This window comes from Apodemus sylvaticus, chromosome X (assembly GCF_947179515.1).
Source record: "Apodemus sylvaticus chromosome X, mApoSyl1.1, whole genome shotgun sequence".
Lineage (NCBI taxonomy): Eukaryota > Metazoa > Chordata > Mammalia > Rodentia > Muridae > Apodemus > Apodemus sylvaticus.
The window spans coordinates 6,901,036-6,925,987 of record NC_067495.1 but is presented as its reverse complement, the minus strand read 5'-3'; the positions used below and the strand labels follow the sequence as shown (position 1 = coordinate 6,925,987).

At 38.7% G+C, this 24,952-nt stretch overlaps 1 pseudogene; it reads right to left on the bottom strand.

The window, feature by feature from the left end:
• Nucleotides 1–15,634: 15,634 nt before the first annotated feature.
• Nucleotides 15,635–16,728, bottom strand: LOC127675481 (E3 ubiquitin-protein ligase makorin-2-like; annotated as a pseudogene).
• Between the last annotated feature and the right edge of the window lie 8,224 nt (nt 16,729–24,952).

The window sequence follows — 24,952 nt, the reverse complement described above, 5'->3', positions numbered from 1 at the left end:
CGACTGTTGGGACTAAGAGCAATGAGGAAGTTAATAGGAAGAAGCCTTTTCTTCCTGCAACCTCACATCCCTCTCCAGGGCCTGCAATTGGCAAGAGGATAACAGAGCTGTTGCATCGTAATCCCATCATCATAAAGCTGGGGTTGGAGTTGAGAAAGAGAGCTGTTCAACTATTGGTGTCCCAAACTCAATTAGGCAACTCAGAAAAATATGATTTCTTGGAAAGGAAAGGAAAACAAAAGAAAGGGAAGGAAAGGAGATAAAAGAGATTAGGCCCAAGAACAGCAGTGCAAGTGCTTGATTAATGACAGTCAGTGAGGCAATATCTGACTCAGAAAGAAACACCTGCAGAGCTATGGCTATAAAGCAATGCGATTGACTTTTTAACAACATATTAGAATGTTAGCATACAAATGAGAGCAGTTCCTTTCACGGTACTTCATGGGCTTTTACATTTCCTACTGAGTCTTTTTGTTTTCTGAGACAGGGTTTCTCTGTGCAGCCCTGACTGTCCTGGAACTCACTCTATAGACCAGGCTGGCCTCAAACTAAGAGATCTGTCTGCCTCTGCCTCCTGTGTGCTGGAATTAAGGACGAGCACCACTACTTCCTGGGTTCCTGTTAAGTCTTTAAATTGGTCATGGATCAATGTTGGGAGCTCCTTTGTGGATATGCTTGCACTTGTGACTCCACCAAGGGAGTCATTCATTTGTCTTCTGAGAGTGAGTTAGTCTTTGGGGATAAATCTTCTCATCTCAAGTTACACAAGGTGAATGAGAGCAACATGGCCAGGTTTTGAGGGGGTGGCATGTCAAAACGAAGGTCCAATATTTTTCGAAAGATGGCGTCTAGCTATAGTTCTCAATTTGTCAATGAACTCTCCATGAACACAGGAAAAGCAAAAGCTTGCCATATAAGGAAAATCAAGACTAACATTTTGTTATTTTCTAATTTCTTATATTTGTATTCAATTATAAGTGTAATTTTTTATTCTTTGAAAATATCATACAAGTATATATTGTATCTTGATCATATTCCTCCCCATTCCTTTCCTTCAATTCCCCTTAACCCTTTGACACATGTCCTATCCAACTTAATATTCTTTTATAATTAAATTTAATTAAAATATAATTGTATTATTTCTTCCCTTCCTCCCCTCTATCCCTCTTGTGCTCCCTGCACTATCCCTCCCAAATACGTGGCCTCTTTTTCTTTATTATTGCTATACATATATAAATAAATAAATCTCTAAATACAATGTGCTGAGTTAATGTCCTTAAAAAAACATCATCTGTTGAATCATGTTGTCTAAATACACATGGGAATAGGATCATCAACTGCAGCCTAGAGAACTCATCAATGGCTACCCACTCAGGAAAAAGTGACTTGACTTCCCTCAGCAGTTCTCAACTACCAATAGGTCCTAAGCTAGGGGTGGGGCATTGGGAGTCCTCCTCCTACACGCTATTGTTTTTAGATTTTAAAAACTGTTCTCTCCCTCTCCTCTCTCTGAGTGTGTGTGTGTGTGTGTGTGTGTGTGTGTATTGTGTGTTGTCCATCTAGGCCAGAAGAAGGTGTTGGAAGAACAGTTCATAACAGCCCTATGAGAGTGCTGGGAGTGCTGGGAACCATACTTAGGTCCTCTAGAAAAGCAGCAAGTTCTGTTAACTTCTGAGTTGTCTTTCCAGCTTCCCTTTGATTTATGTTTTTTAATATTACTTGAGTGTGTATGTGTTTGTGTGTATGTGTGTGTTTTGTGGGGATGTAAGGCATGTGTGTTGGTACTCATGGAAGCTAGAAGAGGTCATGAGATCCAGTAGAGCTAGAGGTACAGAAGGTGGTAGTCTAAAGAACTCACTACAAAGAACTCAACTTGGGAGAGGAGAAGTGAACCATCCTACTACTTCATGCTAACATTTTTGATGGGATTGATCTTTTGCAGGCCTTGTGTGGGTCACCACAGCTGATTGAGTTCATGTGTGCAACAGCTATGCCGCATCTCAAGGAAAGCATTTCATAGTAATCCGACTTTTTTCAGAGAACTATAATGTATTCTTTGTTGACAATTTAAAAACATTTACTCATGTGATAAAGGCAACCATTTCAAGTCTCCTTCCCTGTCTGTTCTGTGGCTCATAATGATCAGATCTGGACTATCAGTAAGCATGGTAGCCAACTACTGATCAGTGGGAAGACTTTGGGAGAGTTCTAGAGTGTCTGTCCCCACTTAATTCCTGTTCTATTAGTATAATTCTTCATAAATTTAATAAAGAAAAACGATATGTTAATCCTGAACCAGAAAACAATAAAGCAGATACAAAATAATTTCCTTCATCACAATTGCAGGATGTGTTTTGTTCCTCTGTAATTGATGACAGAATACCAGCAGATCATAAATTGAATTAAAAAATTATTTATAACCACCACCACCACCACAAAAAAACTGTTGGCAAGTTAATAGTAGCCACATGGCACTTCATTGTAGTTAAAGAGACCAGAAGAAACATTATCGCAGGTGTATGCTTACAATTACAGTTTTCCACGTTTTTTTTTTTTTGTTGCTATTGACTGAGATTTTCAGAAAACCAAGTTCAAATAAGTTCCTACATTAGAGAATCCGAACTTCTGAAAATGATTCTTTTTCTGGGAACTGAAAATTAGAATTAGAGCAATATACATTAACACAATTGAATTCTCTCAAGATGAATTGAATAATACCCAGAGGAAAATTAGATTGACTAATGTTTGTCATTGTTGTTTAATAAAACTAGCAAGCTAGATTCATTTTCACTTTGGGGATGAGAAAGTAGAAAAAAAAAGTTATGTAGGTGGCTATGACAAGCAAGCACACAAACAAGCATGCAAGCAAGCACTCAAGCAGGCAAGCACACAAGCAAGCACACAAGCAAGCATGCAAGCAAGCACACAAGCAAGCATGCAAGCAAGCACACAAGCAAGCACACAGGCAAGCACACAGGCAAGCACACAAGCAAGCACACAAGCAAGCATGCAAGCAAGCACACAAGCAAGCACACAGGCAAGCACACAGGCAAGCACACAGGCAAGCACACAGGCAAGCACACAGGCAAGCACACAGGCAAGCACACAGACAAGCACACAGGCAAGCACACAGGCAAGCACACAGGCAAGCATGCAAGCAAGCACACAGACAAGCACACAAGCAAGCACACAAGCAAGCATGCAAGCAAGCACACAAGCAAGCACGCAAGCAAGCACACAAGCAAGCATGCAAGCAAGCACACAAGCAAGCACACAAGCAAGCACACAGGCAAGCACACAGGCAAGCACACAGGCAAGCACACAAGCAAGCATGCAAGCAAGCACACAGGCAAGCACACAGGCAAGCACACAGGCAAGCACACAGGCAAGCACACAAGCAAGTACACAGGCAAGCACACAGGCAAGCATGCAAGCAAGCACACAAGCAAGCATGCAAGCAAGCACACAAGCAAGCACACAAGCAAGCACACAGGCAAGCACACAGGCAAGCATGCAAGCAAGCACACAGGCAAGCACACAGGCAAGCACACAGGCAAGCACACAGGCAAGCACACAGGCAAGCACACAGGCAAGTACACAAGCAAGCACACAGGCAAGTACACAGGCAAGTACACAGGCAACCACACAGGCAAGCACACAGGCAAGCACACAAGCAAGCAAGCAAGCAAGGAGCAGCATAGGAGTACAAGCCAGAAGACCCAAAGGAAGAATGTAGCTGGGAAACTGATCTTCAAAGCCATAAGCTGTAACTTTTGTGAAAGAGCAATAGAAGTCTTAGAGTCTTTTATAGTAGAAATTAAGACATCTATTAGAGAATAATAAGAAAATGGTTGATTTAAACAAAAAATTAAAAAATGAAGCCATAGAGCAGTAAGACTGTAGTGGCAGAATAAAACAGTCCTTTCAAGAAATAAAAAACAGAATTTCTGTTGAATTAGCAGTGCAGAAAACAAATATAATTTTCTCTTGACTGTGGGTGGAAAGTGTAAGGATGCTCACTACTCTAGAGGCAGTGGGACTTGGGAGAGTGGAACCTAAAATTGAGGTGGGCTAATACCTCACACAACAGTCAACTTCAGCCAGAGCTTAAGATAATGTATACTCTGAGGGTTAACAAGCAAAGATACCAGGTGAAATACTGAATTGTTGAAAGTGCCTGGTAAGGGGCTGAAGACATAGCTTAGGACTTAAGAACACTTGCTGCTCTTACAGAGTTTGTTTCCCAGCACTCATGGAAGGTATCTCACAAGCATCCAAGGGATCTGGTACCCTCTTTTGGCCGTCAGAGGCATCTGCACTCATGTGCACATATCCTTCTACCATACACATAAATGTTAAAATAAAAAAAAAGTTCACTACTTGTTTTATACTACTTGTAAAAACAAGTTCACTACTTGTTAAAATAAAAGCCAGGTGGTGGTGGCACATGCCTTTAATCCCAGCACTTGGGAAACAGGAAGGAAAATCTCTGAATTTGAAGCTAGATTGGTCTGTAGACTGAGTTCCAGGACAGCCGGGGTTATATAGAGAAACCATGTCTCAGAAAAAACTTAAGATTAAGATTACAATACTGACTATATTATTTATTAGAACCAAGAAATGTTGAATTTTAATTTGAGATAGGGTCTCACTTTGTTGTTGGCCTGGAATCTGCTATGCAGACCAGGCTATCCTATAACTCACAGAGATCCACCTGTCTCTGTATGTACCACCAGGCCTTGCTACAAATGCTGAATCCTAAAATGAAAAGATTGCTCAAAAGTGTTTTCTTTGTTTGCAAGCATAAACAAAAGGCAAGCAGAGATAGCTGTGCTAATTTCAGACAAAGCAGAATTCAAGGCAAAATGTATTGTGAAGGGTAAAAGAATAACACCAAATTGCTTGGTATTGACATTATAAAGTAGAAAATGTAAGAAACTTATTGATAAATTCACACAAATTTGATGACTTTGGGAGCCTTTTGGTAAAACTCTTTCAGACAAAATACATGAAAGTAAAAGACTATATAGACTATGAATGACATAGCTAAGAAAGTTAATTTAATAAAATATATTGAATTTTGCTTCTTATAGAGAATGTTTTCCTTCCAATTACTCACATCACTGTTACAAAATTGATTTTTATTAAGATTCAAGGAGAACTTTGATGTACTTCAACAAGTAGAAAGCATGCATGTCATGTACTTGAGCACAATGCAAGCAAGCCAGAAAATAATGACAATAATGTAAGCAACCACCCAAACATTTAGAATTGAAAACTACAATCTTTTATTTTGAGGCAGGGTCTCATTATGTAGTCCTAAGGCTTGCTGTGTAGTCCAGGTTGGCCTTGAACTCAAAGATCTCTCTCTCTCTCTCTCTCTCTCTCTCTCTCTCTCTCTCTCTCTCTCTCTCTCCCTCCCTCCCTCCCTCCCCCTCCCCCTCCCCCTCCCCCTCCCCCTCCCCCTCCCCCCTCCCCCTCCCCCCTCCCCCTCCCCCTCTCCCTCTCCCTCTCCCTCTCCCTCTCCCTCTCCCTCTCCCTCTCCTTCTCCCTCTCCCTCTCCCTTTCCCTTTCTCTCCCTCTCCCTCTCTTTCTCTCCTCCTTATGCGGGCAAAAAATATGTGCATCACCATGCCAAGACAATTTAAAAACATTTAATTACATTTATTTATTTATGATGTGGTGAACATGTGCTATGGTGCTGTGGACATCAGAGGACAACTAATGGGAGTTGATTCTCCTTCCAGCATTTCAGTCCCAGGGATCAAATTCAGGTCTTCATGCTTGGTGGCTAGCACCTTTACCTACTGATCCATCTCGTGAGCTTCTAAAGCTAAAATCTTATGGATTAATACTATGCATTGTAAATGTAGCTGTAGTTCTAGTCAAAGGCAATTTAATATTTTTAACTGTGTTTGTTATTAATAAGAATAAATGAAAGTAAATTAATTCAGCTCAAAAATTTAGAAATTTCCAGCAGAGTCTCCCCACCTTTTATCTGAGACCTTTCAGAGCATAGCAATTTGATTGTCCTACTTAGGTAGGTCTTAATATGCACTCTCTTTTGAAATGCATGACCATAGAGTGCATGTAATTTCTTCCCATCTGTGGTAGAGACCTCTGTTGTCAATTGAGGGCTTAAATCTGTCTCATTTGTTCTATTTGGCTGCACTTCTGAATAGACCTTCTTAAGTTAGCTTCATCAATAATGAAACTATCATATTCATTTCTACCTATTTCCTATGCTTTCCTGCCAAGTTAGGCAGTCTTGGGAAGGAAAGAGCAAAAGCATTAGGGACTCTGGACAGTTTCTTTGGAAGAATGACTAAATAGTGAAATATACTCAAACCTGTTGAAAAAGAAACATTTTCAGAGCACTTACTATGTACCAGGTATTGTGCTATGAACTGGACACAAAAATAATGAAGGCAGGCACAGTTCGTATGGTTGCCATCTGGTGAAGAAACACACTTGACTAAACAGTCAGCACATGACAGTAGAGCACAGTGTAATCCATGTGATGTGAACAATTCATTTGGGGGGGAATTGTAAAAGCCACCTCAGTATTCCAAGAGCACAGGTGGGAAGGGGCTGACTGGTGAGAGATAAATTGAAAAAAAGCAGGAATCCAATCACATAAGACCTTTTAAGCCCAAGGGATACCACATTCTTCCTAGAGGCAACAGGGAGCCTTTTAAAGGTTTCAAGCTGGCCAAACTTAGAATTAGATTTTCATTTTGTGAAAATCACTCTGATCATAATGCAGAGAATGACTCGATGAGGGCAGGTTTTACACTGTTGCATCAATGTATTTGGGAATCTGTGTCTCCAGTCTCTTTATAATGCCACTGTCAATGATCTAGAACATCTAGGTAGTTGATAGTGGAAATGTGAAAGGATGTGTGTGGATGAGGGAAATCTCTAAGAGGTAGATTGACATGCTAGGACCTCATCACTGATTGCATATTGGGAGAGAGGGAAAGAGAAGAGACCCAGATGTCAAGGTTTCTGACTTGCTCAGAAAGGGGAAGCAAGAATGAAATTCTCAAGTGGCATTAGTATGCTTCCTGCTTTCTTGATTTCTTCCCATCAGCCTTGTGTTTACTTGGTATCTGTTGGAGTAATTTACTTGGAAGGACTAGATTAAATGCAACTGGGGATAGAAGGCTTGCTTGTTAATATTTGATATGCCAAGTTTGCAGATAGATACTGCCTTCTAATTCCTTCAAAATTTTTCTGGGAAAAGAAACTGCTGAGTCACACTGCAGGTGACCCAGGCTCTATTACTCTGTGTGTGTGTGTGTGTGTGTGTGTATGTATTTTTGGAAAAAATTAAGTAGGTAGAAGCTTAATTAGTGTACACTATGTAGGAATGAGTCAGTCAGTCAAAAAAAAAAAAAAAACCGTCTTGGGGCCACACCCATCTATTACTCAGTTTGGTGTAGTCATGATGAGCCTTTGTTCAGCAATACATCATCCCTACCAGGGAACATACATTTCCCTACCAGGAAAGTTGTGATATTACTAAAAGGCAGGTGGGTGGAAACAATTTATGTTGTTTTTCAGGAAATACTGGGGAAGGTCAAGGACTTTTCAGATTAATGTTCTCTATACAAGTTTATTTCAAAACTAAACTAGGTAAAGATTTTGTTTGAAGAGGTCTTTCCTAGAAGGGTTGTAGTGGTTATTAATAAAAAGAATACCACCCCACCAGGCCTCTGTACCATTCCTTCCAAGTATCCAGAAAAGCATGACTCTTAAACTTGAATAGTTAATTAACCAAATATATTTATGTATATAAAACTCCCAATTACATAATGCCAATTTACAATGATAAAGTCTTATCCCAATTTTCTCACCTCTCCAAAACACCAGAATTATGGCTGAAGCCATCTGGATATCCGCGCCTTCTTCTCTGCCCAGCTCAACTCATCTACCGAGCCCTTTCCCCCCCCTCTCCGCCCCTCACTTCCCTTAGCTCCTCTTCTTCTCTTCCCTCCAATCACTGGCCTCGTACTGTCTCAATGTGAATGGATAGGAAATATCTTGCAACTAAAGGTAAGCTCTAATCACAAAGGGTGGCTGTGAAATGAGTCAAGTTAAAAAAGCTATCTTAGCATTAATGTATCTTATTTTCTTCTCTTCAGGCACCGCTTCCTTCAAATAAAAATGGTGATCTAGTCAGTGAAATAATTGATTTAGATAGAAAAATATATAATTGGGCCTAGGGAGATAATTCAGTAGGGGCGAGGGAGTTTGCTATACAAGAAAGAAGACAGTGTTTACATCCTTAGAACTCATGTAAATATGCTGGGCATGGCTGTCTATGCCTATAGTCTCAGCATGGGTGTGCGGTGTAGTGGAAGAGAGACACAGATTCAGGGAGCTCATTGGCCAGTCAATTTAAGCCTAAATGGTGACCTTGAGGTTTAGTAAACGATTCGGTTCCAAGGAAATAAAGAGAAAAATAGAAGAAGATGGTCAATGTCCTCCTTTTGCTTTCACATGTGAATGTATGGGTATACATACTTGCAAACACATGGACACATTACACCACATTCCCCCCATCCCCACCCCCCAAACAAAAACAAATATTAAAGTTCTGAAAACATACAGACCTGGACTTCGCACTTAAGAGTACAGTGCTGAAATTCTGATTTTAGGGATCAAGTCTTGTGGCTAAATATCTAGCTAAATAAAGAGCACCATGAATAGATTTGTAAGGGCCTAGTGAGCTAGTGGAACAGAGAAAGAGAACTCAGAGTCTTCTTCCAGTTACACAGGTCTAATATGTGTGGCTGGACGGCTGCACCACTGTACTTTCTGGTTGAAGACATCCAGTACTAGAAGGGAGCATGGAAGTAAAGAGAAGGGAGGAACTGATACACAACCATGAAGTTACTCCCTGTTGGGAGTCAGACATTACGTTAGTCTGTGGACATAGATTAAAACCCCTGAGGGCTTTTCTGTCTAGCCAGGAAGAGAAATATAATCAGATATAACACCTGTGACACAGGCTGGGCCAGTGCTTCTGAAATGTTCATGTATCTTAAGAAATACCTGAAGAGAATGATTAATACACACACATGCTCAGATAGAGGCACATCCAGGGTGTGGTGGGTATGAAGAGGGAGTCATCTGTTTCACCTGAAGGTAATTCTGGAGCTGAGTTAAGAGGTAACCAAGTTAGTAGATATTAGGGAATATGAATAGAATCCAGAAACTGTTTCCTGCAATTGGGGCACATTGTATGATAGGCAAGGATGCAGAAATGAGTGTAGGCTGTACTACTAATGTCCTTAATTGCTAGGCTAAGGGGCCGAAATTTTATTCTACAGAAAATGGACAGCTATTGAGAGTTTTGAACAAGGGAATAAACTATAAAAGTATTTTGTAAAGAACATCCTAGTGCTAGAAAACAAGAGTATAGTCCTTGTTGTTGAAGTGCCCTTGGCCTGTGTATGGAGGTAAGTGCAGCTGCAATTCTGAATAAGGACTCTTTGGTGATGAGGTCAGAGAGGTGCTAGGAGCCAGGTCAAATAGGGACTCAGGGGCTACGGTAAAAACACTGGGTATTATCTTCATTTTGTCAGGGACGGGTATGATATGGTCAGACTGGAGGCAAGAGAGCAGTTAGAAGATCATTGCAGGAATCAAGGGCAATGTCAGTGTGGCTTGAACTAGTGGTATTAATAAAGTTCTATTTTCAAGTTTCTCTTCCTCCTCCTTCCCACCAGCACAACCAGCATCACCAGCACCACTGCTACTATTGCAGTGATGATATAATATAATTCAACTACTATAAAAATCGCCTCATATTGCCTTGTTGTGGTCATACCATTTCCCCATCCCTTTACTCTAACCACTGGCAATAATCGACTAATTTTCTGTCCCTATAGGGTCACGTTTTTCAGAAGTTCACATAGATGGGATAATGCAGTGTGTAACCTTCTGTGTTTTACTTCTTCTACTAAGCAAAATCCGTTTGATATTTATCCATAACGTTATGAATGACATTATGCTGATTTAAGCTTCCATTTTATGGAAATACCACACTTTATTTTTTTTTTCATTTGTCAACTTAAGGACATTTGGGTTGTTTCTATATTTTGTGGTTATGGATAGACATGTGCGGGTTTTTGTAGAAATATGAGTTTTCATTTTTGGATAAATATATTGGAATAGAATATACATAGTAAAATATGCATTTAATATAGATAATATTCCTATATGTATATACATATCTTATACATTTAACTTTATAAGAAACTACCAAATTGCCTTCTATAGCAACTCCTATCATTTTGCAATTTGAGAATAATACAAGGGCTCTAGTTGTTCTGCAGCTTCATCAACTTTTGCTATGGGTAATAGATTTCTTTTAGCAATTCTAGAGGATGGATAAGAGCATTTCACTGTGGCTTTAATTTAGAATTTGCTAACAACTAATGCTACTGAGAAAAGTAGAACCAGATTTACTGGTGGGGCGGATGTGGGCTGTGACATAAAATGAGGAGTCCAAGATAATTACAAGATTTGATACCTAACCAAGATAATAGTGAAAAATGGGCAGAGTTTCAAAACACAGTTAATCTGGCATGATTTCAGTGGCTCAGAAAAAGCTAGGAAGTAGCCATTAGGAAAGAGAAAATGAGTGTTGTTATTGGGTCCTAGGGAGAGCAATAGCATACTCCTATCCCATATGCTCACGAGGAATCACAAATGAGATTCATTCAAAGCAAATAGAGCTGAAGATGATTAAAGGACTTTTATGGATGGTATGTAGGTGGAAAATGAAAGGTGTCACCCTCAAGGAAAGCCATATTTGTCTGGGAAAAGCAGGCTCTTGTTAACATCTCAAGGATGTGATTCACCGTGGAAATCTGAAAGCTGTTTTATAGTCTGGGTGGGTGCTGGCTGGTGCAGGGTTGTTTTTACTGACACATAGTTGGGAGTAGTTGCTGGACTGGATAGTGGAATCTGGTACCTGGGAATAATGAGCCATGATGTCACTTTGAATAATAAGCAAATCTGTGAAGACAATTACCCTGTCCGTACCAGGCAGAATCACAAGAAAGCTGGGAAATTAAAGGAAATTAAACCAGAAGTTCTCTTCCCTGGGTTCATCACGTGACCTCTCAGAAAAGCTCATGCTAAGTACACATGGATAAGTAGTCAGTTATCTATGGCTCATATATAGGCGATGGTCACTTTTTTGGTATAGAGTAGTTTGTTTAGGGCAGAGGATGGGAGTTAATGGGGTAGTGGAGGCAGAGAAAGGCAGAGAGAGGGAGAGAGAGTAGAGCAGTAGAGACTGGCCATGACCACATGCAGAGAAGGGGAGGGGAGGAGAACCCCAGAGGGGCAAGAGAGTGGAGAGAGTAAGAGAGGCAAGAGCAAGAGATAAGAGAACAAGAGGGATGGTCACTTAAGAAACAGTAAAACTAGGGCTGTAGAGGTTTCTCAGTGGTTAAGAGCACTTTCCACTCTTCCAGAGAACCTAAGATCCATTCTTAGTACCCACTTCAACAGGCGCACACGACTGCCTGTAACTCCAGATCCAGACAATCTAATCTCTTCTGGTCTCCAGTCTCCTCATGCATCTGCATGCCATGTACACATTCTCTCTCTCTCTCTCTCTCTCTCTCTCTCTCTCTCTCTCTCTCTCTCTCTCTCTCTCTCTCTGTCAGACACAAACACACAAAAATAAATAATAAAAATAAGTCTTTAATTATTGTTATATGTGTGTTTGAATATCCATAGAGACATAAATACAAACTTCCTAGTCTATATAATGTCACTTGTATGCATATGTTTCCTGGACTGTCCATTTGGTATAGAGTTGGTGTTCGCTGGGGAACACTGCATCTCCCATTCTCAGCATTCCTTGGCTGCAGGTAGTTCTTTGTCTAGGGTTGAGGCCTCTCATGTTTCATAGTCCAAGTTAGTATGTCTGTTGAATAATCTCAAAGAACAAAAAGCCAAAACATTAAAAGCATTACAAAATATAAATGAAAATATAAAACAATCTTTAAAAGAGGAAAGCATTAAAAAAGATAAAGAGTATGTGGGAGCTCCTGACAATGGTGTCATACTGATAGTTTCCCATAAAAGAAGATCCAAAAGTATGTCTCCATCATATTTCTGGATGTTTCATTGCCTCCTTACTAGTTCTGCTTTGGCTTTTTCATCCATTTCCTGTCTTTAACTTTCTACTATTATCTTCATTTATTGTCACCAATAATGAAACACCTTTAATTTTTCTTTAGGAAATTCAAACAATATAATAAAATATTTGGAAGAAAATAAACCTTTCCTGAAATCTCACAGTAAATTATTCCACATGCATTTTTAAATAGTAGAAACGTTTTGAAAAGATCAGGTTTTCTTTCCTAATTATATTGACACTTAACCCTCCCTTTGGTGCTCTCAATAGTCAATATAAATAGTTTACTCTTCTAGCTCCATGATCATGCAATTTGATATATACAGATACACACATTATTTAAAAAATCAGACTCTATGAATAGAGAGAATACATTTCAACATAAAAAAGTCATATCTCAGAAGTCCATAGATAATAAATATCACACTGGTGAAAATTAAAAGTTTTTTGTCTAACACAAAGAATAAAACAGGAATGCTTAGCCTGACCTCAACTCCATATACTACTAGAATTCTTAGCTAGAGCAATTAAGACAGAAACACCCCCCCCCCAAATCAAACAAACAAAACCCCATGAAGTCATCAAAACAAAGAAATCTTCCCTAACTGGTAAGCCTTTATTTATAAAAGTTTACAAGTAGCAATCCCTGAAGACAACAGAAAAAACCTATTAGAACTAATTGAATGAATTTAGGAAAGGCAAAGCATGCAAAAATAAACATAGAAAACCAGTAACATTTCCATATCCTAGCAAATGGCACATGCTAAAATCCATTAAATTGTGCATTTTAAATGGATGAACTGTATGGAATATGAACTATATGACAATGAAATTTTATCTTAGTTTCCATCTTACAGATTATAACATATATGTGACTTACCATCTTTTACCATAAATGAATGTCTTCATCATTTTTCAGACAATGACAACTTTATAGCTCCCTAACTCCATTTGTTCTCCACATTGATATGTTACTAATGTCAGTATTGAATTCTTTAAATATTTTTACTCTTACAATGAAATTTAAAATACTAAGGATGGGCCTTAGGGGAGAAATCTACTACTATTATTCAGTTAAAGGAACACAGCAATAAAATGAGTTCTATAACTCCTAATACTGCTATGCCTATAGATGAGTATTTCACACTGCCTTCATCAGAGAGGCTTCTTCTTGCGAATAGGAACTAACACAGAGACCCACAATGGAAACAAAGCACAGAGTGTGAGAGAATTTGGAGGACTTAGTTCTAGATAGGATGTGTTTATCAAACCATGACCCTCATAGCTCAGGGATCTTCGTGGAAGAAGAAACACAAAGGTTGTAAAAGCCAGAGGTCATGATTGATGCCAAGGAAATGGTGTCTTCCAGACACAACAAAACTGAAGCACACATGAATTCACAGAGACTATGACAGCATGCACATGACCTGCACAGGTCCAAGCTTGACAAAATCCCCCATACTGAGAAGGGGAAGTGGATACAACGTCCTACTTATAAACAAGCCATTTGCAATTGATGCCTACCAGAAAGGAAAAGATCAGTTTTCTCCAATGGAATGTCACTTGGTCTGTCAGCTGCACTGCAGGGCAGGTGCCATGGTTGACCAACACAAAACGAACTCTGTGTTTTTAGTGTTTTTACTAAGTCTTTTGAGTTTTTTGTTCATTCATTCCTTCATTCGAGAGAAAGAGAACATGAAGTCAGCGGCATAGGGAACTGGTGAGGAACTTGGAGAAGTTGGCCAAAGCAGAATAATATGACCAAATTATATTGTATGAAAGTTTTTTTCTCAATAAATAAAAAAACATCTTGAGGATGTAGACGTAGTTGTGTGTGCCTTTCCTTGTACTCTGTTCTTTGCATTACTCCACTTCCATCTGAAAAGCTTCTTTTCATTATTTCTTCTGCTGTTTGATTTTTATTTGTGAGAATGTTTACTTTGTTTTCCCTTTTTGAAGTAGTTTCACTGAATTTTATGATGGTAAGCAATTTAAAGATGTCTGCTGGCATCAATGAGGTCTTCTAAAAAGCCAGTTGTTATTGCTTTTTTGGTTGTGTTGTTTCTTTTCTCTCTATGGAAGTTTTTGGTGTTTCCAATAAAGAGTCCATAGGAACTCTTAAACTGATACTTTGACTATATGGCCCTTCATTTCTTTAGTCATTGTTTTGGACTCATTTTTTTCCTTGAAGATTAAACTAATCATACATCTTACATTATTTAATCTTGTTCCATACAATTTTATATCTTTATGCTATTTTCAATTGTGGATATTTCTAGTTTATTAATTCTCTCTGCTGCTATTAAATACATCTGTTGAATTCTTAATTTCAGTAAACATGCTTTTTCAGTTATAGAATTCCTTTTGAATCTATCTGTCTACCTATGTATCATTGGCTTTTTTGTTTATTTGTTTTAGTGAGAATGTGTGTGTGTGTGTGTGTGTGTGTGGTGTGTGTTATTTGCAGGCACATGTATGTGGCAATGTGTACCATCTCCTGAGATCTAGAGATTGAACTCACATTGCAGGACCTGCAAACAAGCACCTCTACCTGATGAGCCATCTTGCTACCCCTTTAGTGCAGTTCTTAAGTCTTGCTTTCTTAAATTATTTTAATAGTTATTTTAAGTTTTCACCTCCAGAATTGTCAATATTTGTCACTTTTAAAACCTATTTTTATTGTTTGATCTTCCTTTTGATTTATTATAGTTATTTGTTTATATTTCTTGACACGTGAAGAACGTTTTGCTTAGATGCAAGACCTTATATATGAAAAATTGTGGATTTTATGCAACATTGGAAGAGCACCTTGATTTAGTTGCTGGTAGATAATATCTTTTGTCCTGGATGGTCTCTATACAGTTTGTTGTTACTAGTAAGGGACATTTTTGTTCCTAGGGATTTTTGACTTCCATTGTCCCCATTTAAAGATTTGTACTGAAAAGGGCTAACCCACTTTCTGAGCTTGAATGTCACCCTCTGATTCCCAGTGCCATTAGACTACTGAAGTATTTTCTCTAGCAATTTTGTCTCTTAATTGTTGCTTTCTCTATGGATTCTGGTGCCCTCATTTTGAGTATACATATAACTTAGAAATTGGGGAATATCTGAAAATAAGATTATACTAGAATTTTTGTTTATTTTTTATTTTTAAGATGTATTCATTTATTATTTTAAGATGGCAGTCAGGTTTCATTTAAAGGCAATCAATTAAAACAGCTGGACCACATAGCTGGTCCCTGATAAAGGAGCTGGAGGTACAATTAAGAGCTCAACTCTAAATATAGTGATTTCATGGACTTGGTGATCTCCCTTCCCTTCACCAGGGCAGAGAAAGTGGATCATGAAAAGACCAAGGCTACTCACTACTGCACTCACATCCTGGTACCACATCCCCTCGGGTCAGTGACAGATGCATCCGCACCACGCCTTGGAAAGTTGACTGCAGAGCCCAAATGAAGGCACTGACTAGGGTTCTGATGACTCTACTCCAGAAAGGTGCATGAAGAGGTTTCCTGCTCAGTCATCATCAGTGCTGGGGACTTGCTGGGTTTCTCAGTTCTCGATAAAATCCTAAAGCCACACTGAGTTAAAGAATCTCACAGTACCTTCAGAACTTAGCTGCTTACAAGGTTTCTCTGGCTCTGCCAGCATCCCATTAGGGTAAGCATAGTGGTAAAGGCACTTGCTTCCAAAGGGGCAGGTCCTCTTGCCTTGTTCAAAGTTATTTACATGCCTTTTCCCCATTTCCTGTCTGAAAGTTTCAATTAATTCATTCTTTTTATTTGGATCTTCTATCCAATACACACTTGGAATTACAAACTCTGATATCATACTGCCTTCTGGACAAAACTTTATGATTGTGTTTTCAAACTGCTTGGCACATCTCTATTGATGGATTCAGGACAGGCAATAGGAGTTGCTGCAGTTGGAGAGAATGCCAAACCTCCTCTCAGAAGCAGATGCTTTCTCCAGGACCACCTCCATACAAATGCTGCATACTTTGTCCTGGCTTGCCTGGAAGGCAAAAGCCTTTTCCATCTCATGTTCAAATGCCAACCTACACATCTTCTTGTGAGTTTTCCTTTGTTCTTGGGTCAAAGGGGTGGAGGACTTGAAGCCTGCAGATCTCACACATGTCCCCATGCATGTAGACTCAGGCATCTCCAAACCGGCACTCCCCAGCAGCAGCATAGGGGCACAGTTGCTTCTCATTGTTGTAGGAGCTGCTGGCCTCCAAGTCATCCAGGTCAGGCTTGATGGTATCTAGGTAGGACTAAGGTTTCATCTCTGGGTTGGGCTGAGGGTCACTCCAGCGCCACACCCCCCCCATTAGTCACTGTGCTTGGAAGAGTCTTGTCTTCAGCCTGACCAGTGAGATTACAGTCTCTGAGCACTAGTGTTGTCTTCTCTTGCTTTCCAGGTTCATTTGAATGTGTCCTTATTACAGAAGTAGCAATGTCGGGAGAAGGCTGAGTACTATGCAGGCCTGAGGAGGGCGAAGGGTGGGGTGCAGGACCCACAGCTCCACCTGCTGCAGCTGAGTGCTTTGTATGATCATATCAAGGTGGGCAAGGTTCTTTCTCTGTACTCTCAACTAAAAGAAGCTATTGGGATCATATATCCTGCTATCTACACCCATACCTGTGTCCCAGTAGGACTGACAGAAACCTATCTACTGCCAAAGAAGGCCCCTAGGTAGGAATCTTCAGGATGCGCTGATTGTGGTGGGTGGATGGTTTGGGAAGAGCAGGTGGCCAACTGGAACTCTAGAACTCTAGCAGACAGTGAGGAGTAGATGGGCTCTGCCCACCATGGCATGGAGCATCTCACACTGTTATCTAGCCTGGAGCAGCAGGGCTCTGTGTGCATGAATGTCATAAGTATCATGCCAGAAGTTACCTGGTCATGAACCAGAAATGGTTTTCAAACCAATGGCATATAACCTCATGACACACAAACCACTGGTAGCAGTGGGAAAGTCTAGGGTGTGCTATATAGGGTTTAAAGGTAAGACACAAATTTTAAGTTAAGATCTCCCCATATCAAGGCCCATGCTCAGGCAGGCATATGGCATACACCTGTATTCCCACCAGTGGACCAGAACCCACACACCCTAACTTTATTTTGAGTTTTGTGAGCTGTCCTTAGGTGATCTTTCTTTTCTCTTGTGCCCTCTAGTGAATTTGTCTCATTGTTGTAGTTCTTTGGTAAATAGATACCAAGATGAATTAATGTTTTCATTGTGCTTCTAGATTGTAAGAGTGAACTCCTGCAGGGGTGGCTGGGACTCACCTTCAGATTCAGTTCCCAATAGCTTGGACCACACCCTAAAACTTTCCTTACTTCTTGGGTGGTATGGTAGTTTAAATTACAGTAGCTCCTATAGGTTCATATATTTGAATGTTTGGTTCCTAGTTGGTAGAATTTGTTTAGGAAGGATTAGGAGGTCACTAGTGGACTCAAACCATTTACAGTCTTTCTGTTGGCCTTCAGATATTACTTCAGCACTGTGCCTGCCTGCCTGCAGCCATTCCCCAAGTCTTGGTGCCTATGGACTAACCCTCTAAAACTGTAAGCAAGCCACCAATCATTTTCTTTAAAAAGCTGCCTTGGTTCATGGTATCTCTTCACAGCAATAGAATAGTAACTAAGATTGATGGGATACTTATGAGATTTTTTTTTTTTTGAGACAGGGTTTCTCTGTGTAGCCCTGGCTGTACTGGAACTCACCCTGTAGACCAGGCTGGCCTTGAGCTCTTATGAGATTTTCATGAGGCATGTATATTTGTAAAGACTAAAAAGCTTTAGTTATGGGTCCTAGAGTTTTTGCCACAAGAATTTCCCTAACTCTCACTTTGTTTAGATGGAAACAAAATTCTGCAGAAGCTCCTCATTCAGAACTTCAAGGTGTCTGTTCAAAACAAAACAAAACAAACAAAAAAATCTCGTAAATATTCCATCAATAAGATTCTTCATAGATAGCAGCAGAAACACGTATCTCTACTGCCTAATGTCTCATCATATCAGTGCAAATGCCTCTAAATTCTGTGCAAGACTAGCCCCGACTCAGTGAGTAGATGGAAGCTGAAGAGTGTGAAGAATCTTTTATAACTTTTGTTTTGTGTACACCTTTGAATCTAGGTGGTGAGCACAAAAATATGTCAATACTTTTGATGAATAGAAAACTATGTGTTCTGATTGTTTGGAGAGAATTGAACATTGCTTAGGATAAGTCATTCAAAAACCAAGTTGTTGCCATTAGAGGACAAGCTAAAATACATGCGGATGGAATGGAATTTTGGATTAAAAAAGTAGATATTATGACACTGACATGATTTAATTTGGCTATAGGTCTCCATGAAATGAGACCTATAGCCAAATTATGGTTTAAATATGATTTAAATGATTAAAATATCATTGAAGTTAGAGTCATGTCAGTTACAATTTCAGCACTTCCCAAACTGTCCTTAACAAGGAAGCCAAATACATTTGTGCAACTCTAAAAACAATGTTAACAATGTTAATTAACAATGTTAATCAGCTTTGCAGATGCTGTCTTCAGTACTATTCTTCTTCTAATATATATCACAAATTTCCAGAAAGAGGAAAAGCAGTAGTTTCATGTAGCTTGCTAAATTGCTGGTTGGGATAAATGCTGTTTTATTCCAGCAATCTGTGAAATAATAGATCAAAAATGTCCATCAAAAATAACATTGACAGTTGTGTGAGTGTTTTAGTTTGCATTCCCCATATAAAGTCAGACCTGAGTGAAGAATTTTATCCAGGAAGCAATGTCGAGAAATATTATTAGGGACATAGGGACATGAAACAATAGGTTCTTTTAACATGGCAAGTGGGATCAGCCCTTCCCAGAAAACTGAACAGGTTTTGAAAAGTGAGCAAGCTTGGGAATTTATTAATCAACTTCAATTCTTCTGCGTCTGAAGTCAGTGTGTGGAGTGAGTTCCAGGGAGAAATGGTGACACGCCTACAATGTTTGCTACATATTTTTAAAATACTTCAAAAGATCTTATATTATTGTATATGGTGTATTTCCTCCTTTTTCCTCTTATACCTCATAGTTCTGCTTTTTAAATTAATTTATGTATATGGGTGTTTTGTCTGTATGTATGTCTGGACATCAAGTGCTTCAGAGGCCAGAGGAGAGTGTCAGATCTCCTGGAACTGGGGTTACAGGCAATTGTGAGCTGCCATGTGATTGGCGGGAATTGAATTCAGGTCCACTAGAAAAGCAGCCAGTGCTCTTAACCGCTGATACATCTTTCCAGTCCAAGCACTGCTATTTGAAATCCTATCCAAGCTCACATTCTACAACAAATATAACTTCTCCCTGATGTTATTCCTTTATCTTTTGCAGATACAAATGACATTACTCATTATCTTTTCCATCATGATATTCATATTAAAAAGCTACTAGAATAACTTCGCTCTTGTGCAGCTCTCTGGTATTGCATTATAATTGCTTCCAAGTAAATTCTATTACTCTTACTAATATGTTTTATCCTTGAAGAGATAGACATACCATTTTCTAAACTTGTAGCACCATTGGTTCACAGGACAAGAACTCAATCAATGTTTGTCGAATGACTTTAAGTCAAAAGAGACAGTGTAGTGAAGGCTGAATTGAAGTAGGAAGATTTGCTCCTTACTATTAACAGTAAAAGAATTGCCTGAATAATTTTTTGAATAGTTGTTAAGATTTGTGGATGAGGTTTTATCTAGACATCCAAATATTTAATTAAATGCCAAGAGGTGCTTCAAAATTACATCATTCCATCTGGGCTGCAAGACACATGTATGGATGGGTCTGGTCTGAAGTCATGCCTTGAAAATAGTTAAGTATGTCCTCAGGAGGTTTTTTTTGTTTGTTTGTTTGTTTGTTTGTTTGTTTTTTTTACTTTTAAAGACAGATGTTTTCTTTCTTTGTAAAATATATTTCTAATTTTTAGTTGTACAAAATAATGGATTTCATTATGGCACTTTAAAGATACAGATCTTTGTACTTTGTAACTAGCCAGTCTCCCATCGCCACCCTTTCTCTACTATTTCCCTTCCAACTCCTCCCCAATAGTTCCTTTCCGTTTTCATCACACAGATGTTTCTCTAAGTATTATTGGCCTTTGTTTAGACAAGTGTTAAAGCCATGAGAGTTCCATTTGCTGCTTAAAAACAAAACAGAATAAACTGGTTTTCCATGCATTCATAATGAATGTTTATAGCCATTTTATATATTAAATGCTATTCATCAGGAGAAGTAATTTGAGTTAAGGTTTTACTCGAAATAAGTAAAAATGGGAGCCTAATTGAAAATGGTTTTCCCACTCCTATTTTTGTACTGTTCTACTTAATATTTGGCAGATGGAGTATGAATAGAAATGCTTAAGTTGGAATGCTTTATGGGGTTTTAAACTGTTGTTAATTAGTCGTGAAATAATTTTAATTACTTAAAAATTCCATTATGACTGTGTTTCAAATATGTGACTCATATTGGCAAACTACCACAAACCCTCATTTTATAAATCATTTTACTTATACTTAAATTTATGGGAAGGAAAATAAGGTGAATATACTTAATATTCAGAGAGAAGAGATCTGACAGGGCAAAGAGAAACTGCCTCTCATTTGGCTATAAAAATCTTGAAGCCTTTTAGATTATATCAGCAGTTCAAAGTAACTTTTAAAAACTTACAAAAAAGGATGAAAGAGACAGGAGGGAGATGAACTGAATGTAAGCATCTTCTACACTGTTCTTACTCATTCTGCTTTTCATCTATCTTCTTTGTATTTTTACTATTAGTGTAGAGAAAAGAGGTGACAGCCATGGTTGTCAAAAGTAGCTTCTCTTAATTTCTCCAGCTTTCATGAGATATAATTAATAAACAAAAATTATACATTCAAGATATGCATCTATTGTTTTGATATAACTATGCATTGTGGAATCATGATCATATTCAAGTTGACTAACATATCCATCCTCTCATATAGTTACTTAAAAAAAAAACACTGATTGGTGAGAATAGTTAGCAATTTGCAGTGTTATACATCATTAACTAAAGTCTTCATCCTGTGCTGACTGCAGAACTGACTCACCTAATAGTGAAAGTTTATTCTCTTAAACATCTTTCCATTTCTCTCACACCATAATTCCTGGAAAGAACCATTTGATGCTGTTTATATAGGTTCAACTATTTAAATTTTCACATATAAAGAGAAGCATGTATTTGCTTCTTATATGTGCACTAAAACTTTGGATTTTTTGTGCCTTGCTGATCTCACTTACCATAATGTTCTCCAGGTTCATCTATGTTGTCCAAATGGCTGGATTTCCTTATTTTTAAAGCCTGATAAAGTAAACTGTTTTTAATAACTCCAGTAACTATTAATGAGAAGGGGATGATGTTATGTATAAGGCATGAAGGAGAAGAAAGATATGCACCCCTTCTGTTTATTAAGCATTCAAATATTTGTTGAATGAGCAAACAAAAGATTAAGAAGGCATGTTCTCAACTTTAAGGGATTTATAATCTAGTAAGAGACATTATATATACTGTCAAATGATATGATAATTATACAGTGTAGATTAAGTACTATAGGGCAGGTTATAAAATGCTTTTATGTAAAAATAAAAATCATCAGCACAACTGGAGAATCACTTACAGTTTAGCTGGAAATACTTTTATTTCATTTTTAATACATAAGTATAAGTGGGTGTGGGCACATGAGTGGAGGCCAGAGATTGATGATGTCTTCCTCAGTGGCTGTCTGTGTGCATTATGTTTTGAGACAGGATCTCCCAACAGACTTGTGTCTCACCAATTCAACCAGATTGGCTCCAGGAAACCATCTGTATCCAATCCCCCTTCTCTTTCAGCAGTGGAGTTACAGATGTAGGTTTTGTAGATCCAAATTCAGGAGCTCATGCTTGTAAAAGAGAACTTTATCCACTGAACTATTGTCTCAGTTCTTTCAAACATTTCTTTAAAGACAAAGCATCAAATCTTACCCTGAAACATGCAGAGAATTTTAATAGGCACTTAGGAGAACAATCACAAGAGGTATAGTGCTCATTTCCTCTTCCCAATTGTACTGTCCCCTCAGCCAATGCATGCTAGGGATTGCTGAGTGCATTCCAAGTTTGAGGGGTGGCCCAGGTCACAGGAGAAGCCCAAAATAACCAATCCCCACAAGACTGTGCAGACCAAGAATTGAAAAAAATGGGATGGGGGTTATTATATGTTTCCATGTTTAACATCATCTGTATTCTAGGCTGAAGGACTAGGGTAGTTCTCAGGTCCACAATATAGGTGAAATCACTTCAAGGGACTTGGATTGGAGCAGGCAGGAAAGCCAGACATTAAGACTGAACAGTAGTTCTGTGAGACTGCTAGATACTTGGGCTAAATCTGTGAGGAACTTCATGCCCTGACTCTATCACTCAGGTCAGAGTAGTTGATTCGATTTGACAAAAAGTAGGAAATTGTTCCCATTATATGTCCAGAATGCACTGCTGCTTTAATACATTGGTTTTGATCCACTAAACAGTTCAAAGTGACTTTAAGTTAATGTAATCTTCCAACACTCATTCTTGTTTCTAAATAGCAGTGGACTCTTTTGTTACATGTATGTATTATGCATGTATGTATATATGTATGTATGCATGCATATTTGTGTGATATGTGTGTGTATGCATGTGTACATGTGTATTTTTGTGTACTTGTGTATAGGGACCTTAGGACAACAATTTGACAGCAAGCACCTTTAGCCACTGAGTCATCTAGAAGTCTGTTTTGTTGTTGTTTTGTTTTGAAATAGAATTCCACTCTGTAGTTCAGGCTGGCTCTTTGATCAGTTCTTCTACTGTATCTTGATACATTTTTTTCAGATCCATACACATCTGTCTGTCCCCACTGATGCTGTCTCTTGGGTTCCTGTCATTTCCCCCTATCATTAAGACAGTAAAGATCTTCTAATTTCTCTCCTTTGTTTCCATCTGACTGCTTATTCTGCCACAACTTATCTAAGGCCAAATAAAAAATCTTATATCTAGGACTTGTCTTTCATTACAGCCAATTTTGATCATTACTGTGGTCATCTGAACATGTGACAGCATGCTAAATATACTGACACTCTTATGCTCAGAGTTTGAGCCATTCCTTCTCCAGAATGTAACTATTTAGGACTACTCTCTTTCCCTCATTCCTCAACCCACATAGACTCTGGGGGATTTGGTACTTTGAGCTTCCCCTCTGACTATGAGGGTCATCACTGTGCAGCAGATTATCAGCTGACTTGTATTTCAGGAAATGTGATACAAAGCCAAACCCCCTATTCCAGTTCTCCAGCTCTTATGGCACTAATGTTGAGTGAGGGCTGGGTGCTGAAGAGGCCATCTGTTAACTAAAGTCAAGACAGCCAAAGATCAGGATCTAGAGGGCCTATAGGCTGTAGGGCAGTCTATAGTGTGATGCAAAGAGAGCTGAAGGTTTTGAATTCTAATAACCTTTTTGTCTGTTAGCTTTATCTTGTTCAGCTTCTTTGTATCACCCTCAATCAATTCCCAGATGTGGATGTTGGAAAGTTATCTTGATGCTTAAGGAAACTGTTCTGTGCTGATTTCGAATCTCCTTATAAAATTCAATAGCAAGTGCTCCTTAGTTTTGAAAAAGTTTGCATTTGAAAAACTTTTCCTGCAATATTCATTGCTAAACTCATTTTATTCTATAGGTAGAGAGGGCTAATTAAATCATTCGTAAGAATGAGCTTTTAGAATAATTCCTCTCTTGTCTCAGGCAACGTGGAATTTTAACTAAGTACCAGATAAATTAGTTCTGCCTCTGTGGCGTTTTCCATAGCTAATGTTTTACAACTGTTCAAAAACATAATCAGTCATTGTAGGACAACAAGTTTTGCAGCTGCATTAACAAAGAGAACTGCGTGGTCTAGATTTGTTTTGTTCAGTAATCTTAATATTAAACACATACCAATAAAGATTCAATAAAGTCCTTCATTTGACAATTCTACTGTATATTGAGTGTCTGGTACTGGCAGGGCCATAGGGATGTAGGGATGTGGAAGACTCATTCCAACTGTAAGAGAAAGACATAGGAAATGTAAAATGCAGAGAGAAAAATAAAAGGAGATGGAAGGATGCATTATGCATTATGTGCCTCTAAAGAGACATAAAGTTCAGTTATTTCAGTAGAATAATTAAAGAAAAATAAAATCTTGAGTATATGTAGGGAGCACACATGCAGACAGCAGAAAGTAGTATCTAAGGAGAGAAAATACCATAAACAAAAACTATATATATATATATATAGAAAAGGTTATCCAGGGTTTCTTTTTTTTTCTTTTTCTTTTATTCGATATATTTTTTATTTACATTTCAAATGATTTCCCCTTTTCTAGCCCCCCCACTCCCCGAAAGTCCCATCAGCCCCCTTCCCTCCCCCTGTTCTCCCACCCACCCCTTCCCACTTCCCCGTTCTGGTTTTGCCGAATACTGCTTCACTGAGTCTTTCCAGAACAAGGGGGCCACTCCTCCTTTCTTCTTGTACCTCATTTGATGTGTGGATTATGTTTTGGGTATTCCAGGTTTCTAGGTTAATATCCACTTATTACTGAGTGCATACCATGATTCACCGTTTGAGTCTGGGTTACCTCACTTAGTATGATGTTCTCTAGCTCCATCCATTTGCCTAAGAATTTCATGAATTCATTGTTTCTAATGGCTGAATAGTAAGTACTCCATTGTGTATATAT